Source organism: Pleurodeles waltl, chromosome 4_2, assembly GCF_031143425.1.
Source record: "Pleurodeles waltl isolate 20211129_DDA chromosome 4_2, aPleWal1.hap1.20221129, whole genome shotgun sequence".
Lineage (NCBI taxonomy): Eukaryota > Metazoa > Chordata > Amphibia > Caudata > Salamandridae > Pleurodeles > Pleurodeles waltl.
The window spans coordinates 1,034,473,411-1,034,485,517 of NC_090443.1; the positions used below are offsets into that span (position 1 = coordinate 1,034,473,411).

The 12,107-nt window shown below is 50.0% G+C and overlaps 1 protein-coding gene across 2 annotated transcripts in view; it reads right to left on the reverse strand.

Moving 5' to 3' along the window:
* The window catches only part of KDM2A (lysine demethylase 2A), a 448,889-nt gene that overhangs the window by 398,109 nt on the left and 38,673 nt on the right, over positions 1-12,107 (reverse strand). The window lies entirely within an intron of this gene.

Here is a 12,107-nt window from a genome sequence, read left to right on the forward strand (position 1 = left end):
TGGAGTGCACAGGTGTGACCACGTCAGCAAAACCTCTGAACAGACAGATGATGTGGAGGACACCTGAGGCGGATGGCAGAGGCCTGGCCTGAGATCTGAAGGGAAGATGGCAGCCCTCCACTGCTCTAGGCATCTGTCCAGGCAGGACACATGAAAGCCTCAGTCCCATGACGTACCTATGGGCGTCAATCATGTCACACAAGGCGCTCTACGCCTGTCTGTGGCATTAAATTCAAGCCCTTGTATCGCATGACCTCAGCTTCTCACTACACCAGTATTTACTACCACACAATAACACATTTAATAAACGAAAATCAAGTGCTAATAGTTAACTGCTGTAAGTTAACTACAGAAGAGAAATAAAAGCAGTGAATCTTTAAAATGATAGTTATTGCCCTGCATGTAATAAGAATTATTGCACAGTCACAATCTCACCCCGTTAGGGTAGAGTTACCAGGAGTGATAAACCGTTATTACATTGCATGTAATAAGAATTATCGCATAGACACAATCTCACCCTGATAGGGTTGCGTTATCAGGTGTGATAAACAGTTTTTGCCCTGCATGTAATAAGAACTATCGCACAGTCAGAGTCCCACCCTGCTAGGGTAGTTACGACGTGTGATAATCGGTTATTGCACTGCATGTAATAAGAATTATCACATAGTCACAATATCACCATGCTAGGATGAAGTTACCTTGTGTAATAAACAGGAATTATACCGCATGTGGTAAAACAGGCCCTCACCCCGAGCAGTTTACCAGGTGTTGTCAACAGTACATACCTCAGCACCCATCATTCCTCCTCAATCACGGACAGATGCGGACGCTTACTGCACTGAAACCTGCATGTGTCGGTAATTAGCCTGCATTGCTTACCTGTTGAAATTCAGCAGGTCCGACAGTCTCAGATTTAACAGGTATGGGTTTTATAGCACCCGGTCACCGAATCACCAGGTGCGAAAACCTCCACATAAATCACAGTTCTGACGCCGGAAAGCAGCGGACCCCTGATAAGGAGGCATAACACTGAACAGTGCACATGTGGTTTTGCGACAGTTAGACAATGTCATCAACCTCCTTAACCTAAAAGGCGACGGAGTGACTGGTGCTGCTGAAGGGGGTCGGTGTGCAGACCCCACAAAGGAACACTATATTTGTTCAGTACAGACACGGCACCTAAGGAGACAGCCAGCACTATGTGTGGTGCACGCCGAACAGCCACCAGGCAGGCTCTGCTCCCGAATACACATGTCCTGGATGGGCACCACACAGACAGATCCAATTGTGGTGAGAGGCCAGACCTGGCTGCGAGGCAGTCTTTTACACACGGGCTACGGTGGATTTAAACATGGTGTGCGCTGACCACCACAACACTTTGCGCCGACCACCACCGCACCTTGTGGGCCGATCACCACCACACCCTATGATCCAACCACCACCACACCCTGTGTGCCAACTACCACTATACTGTGCGCCGACCACCACCCACCACCACACTGTGCACCGATCACCACCCATCACACTGTGTGCTGACAATTCACCCACTACTGCATTCTGTGCCGACCACCATACTGTGCGCCATCTGTAAAGAAATGGCTCCCTGTTGCAGTTACCCCCCACTTTTTGCCTGATACTGATGCTGACTTGACTGAGAAGTGTGCTGGGACCCTGCTAATCAGGCCCCAGCACCAGTGTTCTTTCACCTAAAATGTACCATTGATTCCACAATTGGCACACCCTGGCACCCAGATAAGTCCCTTGTTACTGGTACCTCTGGTACCAAGGGCCCTGATGCCAGGGAAGGTCTCTAAGGGCTGCAGCATGTATTATGCCACCCTAAAGACCCCTCACCCAGCACAGACACACTGCTTACCAGCTTGTGTGTGCTAGTGAGAACAAAATGAGTAAGTCGACATGGCACTCCCCTCAGGGTGCCATGCCAGCCTCTCACTGCCTATGCAGTATAGGTAAGACACCCCTCTAGCAGGCCTTACAGCCCTAAGGCAGGGTGCACTATACCATAGGTGAGGGCACCAGTGCATGAGCACTGTGCCCCTACAGTGTCTAAGCAAAACCTTAGACATTGTAAGTGCAGGGTAGCCATAAGAGTATATGGTCTGGGAGTCTGTTTTACACGAACTCCACAGCACCATAATGGCTACACTGAAAACTGAGAAGTTTGGTATCAAACTTCTCAGCACAATAAATGCACACTGATGCCAGTGTACATTTTATTGTAAAATACACCACAGAGGGCACCTTAGAGATGCCCCCTGAAACTTAACCGACTATCTGTGTAGGCTGACTGGTTCCAGCAGCCTGCCACACTAGAGACATGTTGCTGGCCCCATGGGGAGAGTGCCTTTGTCACTCTGAGGCCAGTAACAAAGCCTGCACTGGGTGGAGATGCTAACACCTCCCCCAGGCAGGAGCTGTAACACCTGGCGGTGAGCCTCAAAGGCTCACCCCTTTGTCACAGCCCAGCAGGGCACTCCAGCTTAGTGGAGTTGCCCGCCCCCTCCGGCCCCGGCCCCCACTTTTGGCGGCAAGGCTGGAGGGAACAAAGAAAGCAACAAGGAGGAGTCACTGGCCAGTCAGGACAGCCCCTAAGGTGTCCTGAGCTGAGGTGACTAACTTTTAGAAATCCTCCATCTTGCAGATGGAGGATTCCCCCAATAGGATTAGGGATGTGACCCCCTCCCCTTGGGAGGAGGCACAAAGAGGGTGTACCCACCCTCAGGGCTAGTAGCCATTGGCTACTAACCCCCCAGACCTAAACACGCCCTTAAATTTAGTATTTAAGGGCTCTCCCTGAACCTAGAAACTAGATTCCTGCAACAACAAGAAGAAGGACTGCCCAGCTGAAAACCCCTGCAGAGGAAGACCAGAAGACAACAACTGCCTTGGCTCCAGAAACTCACCGGCCTGTCTCCTGCCTTCCAAAGAACTCTGCTCCAGCGACGCCTTCCAAAGGGACCAGCGACCTCTGAATCCTCTGAGGACTGCCCTGCTTCGACGACGACAAGAAACTCCCGAGGACAGCAGACCTGCTCCAAAAAGACTGCAACTTTGTTTCAAGAAGCAGCTTTAAAGAACCCTGCAACTCCCCGCAAGAAGTGTGAGACTTGCAACACTGCACCCGGCGACCCCGACTCGGCTGGTGGAGAACCAACACCTCAGGGAGGACCCCCGGACTACTCTACGACTGTGAGTACCAAAACCTGTCCCCCCTGAGCCCCCACAGCGCCGCCTGCAGAGGGAATCCCGAGGCTTCCCCTGACCGCGACTCTCTGAACCCTAAGTCCTGACGCCTGGAAAAGACCCTGCACCCGCAGCCCCCAGGACCTGAAGGACTGGACTTTCACTGGAGAAGTGACCCCCAGGAGTCCCTCTCCCTTGCCCAAGTGGAGGTTTCCCCGAGGAACCCCCCCCTTGCCTGCCTGCAGCGCTGAAGAGATCCGTTGATCTCTCATAGACTAACATTGCAAACCCGACGCTTGTTTCTACACTGCACCCGGCCGCCCCCGCGCTGCTGAGGGTGAAATTTCTGTGTGGGCTTGTGTCCCCCCCGGTGCCCTACAAAACCCCCCTGGTCTGCCCTCCGAAGAAGCGGGTACTTACCTGCAAGCAGACCGGAACCGGGGCACCCCCTTCTCTCCATTCTAGCCTATGCGTTTTGGGCACCACTTTGAACTCTGCACCTGACCGGCCCTGAGCTGCTGGTGTGGTGACTTTGGGATTGCTCTGAACCCCCAACGGTGGGCTACCTTGGACCCAGAACTGAACCCTGTAAGTGTCTTACTTACCTGGTAAAACTAACAAAAACTTACCTCCCCCAGGAACTGTGAAAATTGCACTAAGTGTCCACTTTTAAAGTAGCTATTTGTCAATAACTTGAAAAGTATACATGCAATTGAAATGATTCAAAGTTCCTAATGTACTTACCTGCAATACCTTTCAAACAAGATATTACATGTTAAATTTGAACCTGTGGTTCTTAAAATAAACTAAGAAAAGATATTTTTCTATACAAAACCTATTGGCTGGATTTGTCTCTGAGTGTGTGTACCTCATTTATTGTCTATGTGTATGTACAACAAATGCTTAACACTACTCCTTGGATAAGCCTACTGCTCGACCACACTACCACAAAATAGAGCATTAGTATTATCTATTTTTACCACTATTTTACCTCTAAGGGGAACCCTTGGACTCTGTGCATGCTATTCCTTACTTTGAAATAGCACATACAGAGCCAACTTCCTACACCATCCATCACGCACCACTGCACTCTATACACCGACCACCACCCACCACCACACTGTGCGCCATCCATCACGCACCACTGCACTCTATACACCGAGCACCACCCACTACCACACTGTGCGCCGACCATCACCCACCACCGCACTCTGTGCTCCAACCACCACCACATACTGTGCGTCGACCTCACTGACAAGCCCTTCAGACACAGGCCTGTCAGAGATGCCTACGGGGTACAGGAGGGACCAGAACAGAAGGGGTGCTGTAGATGGGGTATTGACGGGTCGCTTTATATGTGGCAGTCACCGATACATACAGCGCATGCTAGTGACCAGAGGAGAAGGGGCGCTGTAGATGGGGCATTGATGGGGCGCTTTACAGATGAGTCGCTGATAAAGTGCAGACTAGTGACCAGGGCAGAGGGGGCACTGTAGATGGGACATTGATGAGGGGCTCTGCAAATGACAATTGTAGGAAGTTGGCTCTGTATGCACTATTTCAAAGTAAGGAATAGTATGCACAGAGTCCAAGGGTTCCCCTTAGAGGTAAGATAGTGGCAAAAAGCGAGAATACTAATGCTCTATTTTGTGGTAGTGTTAAGCATTTGTTGTACATACACACAGGCAATAAATGAGGAACACACACTCAAACAATTCCAGGCCAATAGGTTTTTGTTATAGAAAAATATATTTTCTTAGTTTATTTTAAGAACCACAGGTTCAAATTCTACATGTAATATCTCATTTGAAAGGTATTGCAGGTAAGTACTCTAGGAACTTTGAATAATCACAATAGCATATATACTTTTTACATAAAACACATTTAGCGGTTTTAAAAGTGGACACTTAGTGCAATTTTCACAGTTCCTGGGGGAGGTAAAGTAATGTTAGTTCTTGCAGGTAAGTAAACCACCTACGGGGTTAAAATTGGGGTCCAAGGTAGCCCACCGTTGGGGGTTCAGAGCAACCCCAAAGTCACCACACCAGCAGCTCAGGGCCGGTCAGGTGCAGAGTTCAAAGTGGTGCCCAAAACGCATAGACTTCAATGGAGAAGGGGGTGCCCCGGTTCCAGTCTGCCAGCAGGTAAGTACCCGCGTCTTCGGAGGGCAGACCAGGGGGGTTTTGTAGGGCACCGGGGGGGACACAAGTCCACCCAAAAAGTACACCCTCAGCAGCGCGGGGGCGGCCAGGTTTAGTGTGCAAACAAGCGTCGGGTTTGTAATAGGAATCAATGGGAGACCAAGGGGTCTCTTCAGCGGTGCAGGCAGGCAAGGGGGGGGCTCCTCTGGGTAGCCACCACCTGGGCAAGGGAGAGGGCCTCCTGGGGGTCACTCCTGCACTGGAGTTCCGATCCTTCAGGTCCTGGGGGCTGCGGGTGCAGGGTCTTTTCCAGGCGTCTGGATTTCAGAGTCAGGCAGTCGCGGTCAGGGGGAGCCTCGGGATTCTCTCTGCAGGCGTCGCTGTGGGGGCTCAGGGGGGACAACTTTGGTTACTCACAGTCTCGGAGTCGCCGGAGGGTCCTCCCAGAGGTGTTGTTTCTTCACCAGTTGAGTCGGGGTCGCCGGGTGCAGTGTTGCAAGTCTCACGCTTCTTGCGGGGATTGCAGGGGTCTTTAAATCTGCTCCTCTGGATACAAAGTTGCAGTCTTTGTTGAACAGGGCCGCTGTTCTCTGGAGTTTCTTGTTCTTTTGGAAGCAGGGCAGTCCTCTGAGGATTCAGAGGTCGCTGGTCCCGGGGGAAAGCGTTGCTGGAGCAGTTTTCTTCTGAAGGAGGGAGACAGGCCAGTAGGGCTGGGGCCAAAGCAGTTGGTGTCTTCTTCTTCTCTGCAGGGTTTTTCAGCTCAGCAGTCCTCTTCTTCTTTAAGTTGCAGGAATCTAAATTCTTGGGTTCAGGGAATCCCTTAAATACTACATTTAAGGGCGTGTTTAGGTCTGGGGGGTTAGTAGCCAATGGCTACTAGCCCTGAGGGTGAGTACACCCTCTTTGTGCCTCCTCCCAAGGGGAGGGGGGTCACATTCCTATCCCTATTGGGGGAATCCTCCATCTGCAAGATGGAGGATTTCTAAAAGTTAGAGTCACTTCAGCTCAGGACACCTTAGGGGCTGTCCTGACTGTCCAGTGGCCCCTCCTTGTTTTTCTCATTAATTCCTCCGGCCTTGCCGCCAAAAGTGGGGCCGTGGCCGGAGGGGGCGGGCAACTCCACTAGCTGGAGTGCCCTGTGGTGCTGGAACAAAGGGGGTGAGCCTTTGAGGCTCACCGCCAGGTGTTACAGCTCCTGCCTGGGGGAGGTGATAACATCTCCACACAGTGCAGGCTTTGTTACTGGCCACAGAGTGACAAAGGCACTCTCCCAATGTGGCCAGCAACATGTCTCGAGTGTGGCAGGCTGCTAAAACCAGTCAGCCTACACGGGTAGTTGGTTAAGGTTTCAGGGGGCACCTCGAAGGTGCCCTCTGGGGTGTATTTTACAATAAAATGTACACTGGCATCAGTGTGCATTTATTGTGCTGAGAAGCTTGATACCAAACTTCCCAGTTTTCAGTGTAGCCATTATGGTGCTGTGGAGTTCGTGTTTGACAGACTCCCAGACCATATACTCTTATGGCTACCCTGCACTTACAATGTCTAAGGTTTGGCTTAGACACTGTAGGGACACAGTACTCATGCACTGGTGCCCTCACCTATAGTATAGTGCACCCTGCCTTAGGGCTGTAAGGCCTGCTAGAGGGGTGACTTATCTATACTGCATAGGCAGTGTGAGGTTGGCATGGCACCCTGAGGGGAGTGCCATGTCGACTTACTCGTTTTGTCCTCACCAGCACACACAAGCTGGCAAGCAGTGTGTCTGTGCTGAGTGAGGGGTCCCCAGGGTGGCATAAGATATGCTGCAGCCCTTAGAGACCTTCCCTGGCATCAGGGCCCTTGGTACCAGGGGTACCAGTTACAAGGGACTTACCTGGATGCCAGGGTGTGCCAATTGTGGAATCAAAAGTACAGGTTAGGGAAAGAACACTGGTGCTGGGGCCTGGTTAGCAGGCCTCAGCACACTTTCAATTCAAAACATAGCATCAGCAAAGGCAAAAAGTCAGGGGGTAACCATGCCAAGGAGGCATTTCCTTACAACAATCACTAATGCATAGAGCGCTCACTGGTGACTAGGACAGAAGGGGCGCTGTAGATGGGACATTGATGAGAGTCACTGATACATAGAGCACAAACTAGTGAACAGGGAAGAAGGGGCGCTGTAGATGGGCACTGACGGGGTGCTCTACAGCGGACAGTCAATGATACACAGAGCACACATGAGGGACCAAGGCAGAAGGGGCGCTGTAGAAGGGGGCACTGATGGGGTGCTCTACAGATGACAGTCATTGATATATAGAGAGCACACGAGGGACCCAGACAGCAGGGGCGCCGTTGAAGGCAATATGGACGGGGCACTCTACAGGCAGTGATGCACAGAGCGCACACAATGCACCAGAGTTGAAGGGGTCCTGTAGGGGAGGGCATCGACAGGCCAGCACAAAGGTAACCGTGATGGTATAAACAGCACTTATTCAGGCTTCTGCTGACAAACTACACTCAAGATTAGGCTTTTACAGGACAAAGAGGACATGTTTATAAGTCACCAGCTGGCTCCGATACGGTTCCAAAGCAGTGGCAGAAACAGCTAGGAGTCAAACCTCGTGGGCCGACATGGGGGTCTGTGCAGGGAGAAAAAGTGCCAACTGGCTGATCCAAGCGGGTGGCAAGTGTGTGTGTGTGTCACAGGTTTGGGACATCACGATGGAGCAGACTCAGAGAGATAAATAGACCAGGTCCTATGACACGGAGGCTATATGTTCAGGATAACGATTATCAAGGAGGTTTAAAAGGTCCTGCTAAAGAGAGGCACAATAATGAAACGTTTGACCATTTAAAACACGAGAGGTTGACAGGTGCTTCTTACACCGAGCAGCCGACAAGTTTTAAGACTCGTGCTAAACCTGAATTGTATTCCTAAGCACGTGGCAGAGCATATAGGTGCCATGGTATCTATGGGAGGGGACAACAAGCGTTACTTGGTGCGTGCAGGAGAGTTCGCTGGAGATTTTGGATTGAGTGGGGCATGAAGGGAGAAGAAGTAGAGAAGATTTCAGAGTTGCCCGTAACATGCGAACAGGAGAGGCTAAACATATGCCCAAGTGAGGTGGTGACAGAGAGGGCTCAGCGCTTAGCTTGGAGGGCCGCTTACTGCTTGGGACAGGAGGCAAGTAAGAAGATGGTTGGAGCATTAGGCGATTGAAAAATTGCATAAGAAAGATAAAATCGGTACTTTAGAACCTATTGGTATTGCCACTGGTTTCAGTGATGGTGTTCACCACAGCCACTCACAAACATTTTCCCAGGGGCCAAAAAGTATTGTCTGTGGTATTGGCAAAGGCAGCATTGAAGTCAGCAGGGTGGGAGTCAGGAGAGAAGTGCATGTAAGGTGGACATAGGTGGAGCAAAGCATGTAAATGTTGTTGACGGAGTTGTGGTGCTATTTGGAAGGTTTCATCCATTTCTGACTGCCCCCACTGTCAGGAACCCTGGCCCTCTCCCAGCTCCCACGTGGCGACCCTTCATGCTCACAACCCCAGCCGCCTCTCCCTATGCTGCTGCCTTGCTCCACAACACAACACCAAGGGGGCGTTCTCCTACGCTCCCTACAAGTGTTCATGCACTTACCCAACACTCACTGCATTAAAAACACCCAACATTTTACACTCTTACAGTTCTGCAAGCACCCATACAACACTTCACACTCGCATGCATGATCAACACCTGCTCACTCACCAAACATGCCACAGAGATTTAGAATCTACTGAGGCAAAGTAGGTGTTCGCCATTGTAGGCATGACAGTGGCCTACATCTACTTTACCTCTCGGATATCTAGCTGAATCTTGTATCAGTACCTGACATCACCTCAGCCACCCAACGCCTGACAACAAGATCACCAGTCAGGAAAGACTTCACAAGCCTGGATGCGGAATTGGCATCATCCACAAGAGCATCATGCGCTGCACCACCTTCAGTGACAAATCATCCTCAAACTTGTAACACCTGTTGTTCAAGCGCCACGCCACAGCCAACTTTGCTGTAAGTAGCATTCTCATCTACAGACCACATGGAACGCCTACCAACTTCACCAGCACCATCATGGACTTTGGCGCACCACTCACTTGTAGACCTGGAAGAATACGCCAACACCAACTTAAAAGCACTCAAGAATCTTAGCCTCGCCCAATGAGTAAAGGGATCTAACCATGTCTCCCGAAACCTCCAGAGACCTCCTGGGCCATATTTTCATCACCTCATGCAACACAGGAATCAAAGAGGGCACACCAATCTTCTGGACAGATCATGCCCTCATTAAGTTCAGCATTCCTATCTAATGCACATGCACCCCCATCAGAGCAGCACACCGAAACTGGAGCAGCATCACAGACAATGTCTGGAAGACCGCTCTTAACACCCACCTACTCGCAACAGCCTCCACAAAGCCATCAAGAATTTCAAAATTTGGATCACCTGCGTTGATTGCGTGGCCCACCGCTCAAACACAGCAATATAACAAGATCTAGACCTCAGGCCAGTTGGCATTTGGAAGAACTCAGACTTATAAAACATCACCACAACAACTAGAGCACAACTGTAGAATGAGCCAAGAAAATGCAGATAAAACCACCCTCAAATACGCAGCTCTGGTGCGGACCGCACTGATACCAGCGGCAACAGAAGCAAATAAATCTTCATCACTGTGAAGAATTTCACCTTACCGGCTGCCGCCTCCACCTATATCACAACCTCACAGGACCTGTGCAACAATCTCTCTCAATTCTTCAGCAACAAAATCACCACCATTTACAGCAACTTCTAGCCGCCACTGGACCAGACAGACCTTGCCAAACTCTACCATATCTTATCAAAAGGACGGAGGATAACCACATGGTCCATTATCACTCCCAGAAGAAATTACTGCCACCATGAAGTCCATCCACTTAAGGGCCCCAATCAAACCACTTCCCTCACCATGCCTACTCCAGAGGACTGCAATCCACCAGCGCTGTGCTCACACCCATCCTGACTACCTCCACCTCTTCTGCAACCTTCACAGCCACTTTGAAACACATAACCGTCCTGTTGCTGAAGAAACCCCCTGCAGACCCTTCAACGCTTGTCAACTGCAGACTGATCTCTCAGCTACAGTTACTGGCCAAAGTCTTAAAGTAAACCATCAACAAACGCACAACCAAATACCTCAGTGACCACCATCTTCTTGAAACCATTCAGTCTGGTTTCAGACCCAACCGCAGCATGGAAACTGCCCTCATTGCTGCAATGGCTACTATCTGCATTATTGTGGAGGGTGGATACACAGAGGCATTCATCCTCCTGGTCCTCTCCACAGCGTTTGACACAGTATCCCAACCCTATCCTCATCCAATGCCTCTGGATCCAATGGATCTGTTCCTTCCTGAACAGAAGAACCCAGTCAGCTAGATTGGTATCACACACCTTGGACAACAGTTAAATCATCTGCTAAGTTTTGCAAGGATCCTACCCAAGCCCGACCATCTTCAACCCATTTGTGAATCATCCAGCCAGCATCGTCTGCTCTCACATTAGGATTCTCTGCTTGAAATCGCCCACTGGATGATGACCAAGTGTCTGAAGATGGACACCAACAAGACCTAAATATTGATCTTCTGGGAATGGAGTGCACAACACTGTGGTACTCTACCTGATGTTGACTAGAGCTAGTGCCAACACCATATGCCACCACCCATGCCAAGAACCTAGGGATCATCACTGAAAACAAACATGCCATGACCACCGAAGTCAACGCCGTCAGTGCCTTGTGCTTCCAACCCTGAAGCAGCAAGGGAAGATTATCAAAGCGCTCCCAATCAGTACTCGGAAGAGAGTCACACCCCCCTCATCACAACAAGTTTAACTATATGAACACTCCTTACAACGGGGTCAACATACGAACTCACCCAAAGACTCCAAACGTTTCAGAATGCAGCGGCCGGAATCACTCTCAATCTCCCATGCCACTCTCACAACACACCACATTTGAAGGAGCTTCGATGGTTCACCAATACACGAGCTAGCTCAATTCTAACTCCTCACCCACAATTTCAAGGGACTTAACACTGGCCCAGCATACCTCAACAATCGTAACTGCTTTCAGACTTTCCAGGCACCTCCGCTCATCCGGACTCATACTTGCACACTTCCCATGCATATAGAGAACCAGATCCAACGGTCAAGCCTTCTTCTACATCGCACATTGGACAACCTGTGCGCTACACACAAGAGCCTCACTTTTTGAATTCCACATGAAGCTGAACACCTGACTTTCAAGTTGTATCACTAGGCCATAGGTTTGGCTAGACTCACACCTGGTCAACACCAGGATACCCTCCCAGTTGAAAGTGCGCTCTACAAATCTGCATAAATAACAATAACATAACAAAGGAAATAACTTGGTTATTAAATTGGAATAAAATAGTATCGTACTCCTCAAAATCTCCTTATTCCTCTAGTCGCCTATCTGTAAACATTAGGAAAGCTGTGAAACAGGCTCACTTAAGATAGCAAGTGCTAAAAAAACTCTTTGACAACAACCCCAACCCTTTTGTCGAGATCTGCAATATAAGACTTGCTGGTAAATGCAGCATAGTTAGCGGTTCTTCAAATTATTATTATTTAGGTCTGTCACACCCTTCCTTTATTGCATTTGATTAGATCGCTGTGTACGTTTAGATTCTTGCGAAAAGACCTTCGAAAGTGCCCCTGCGCTGACAGCACGT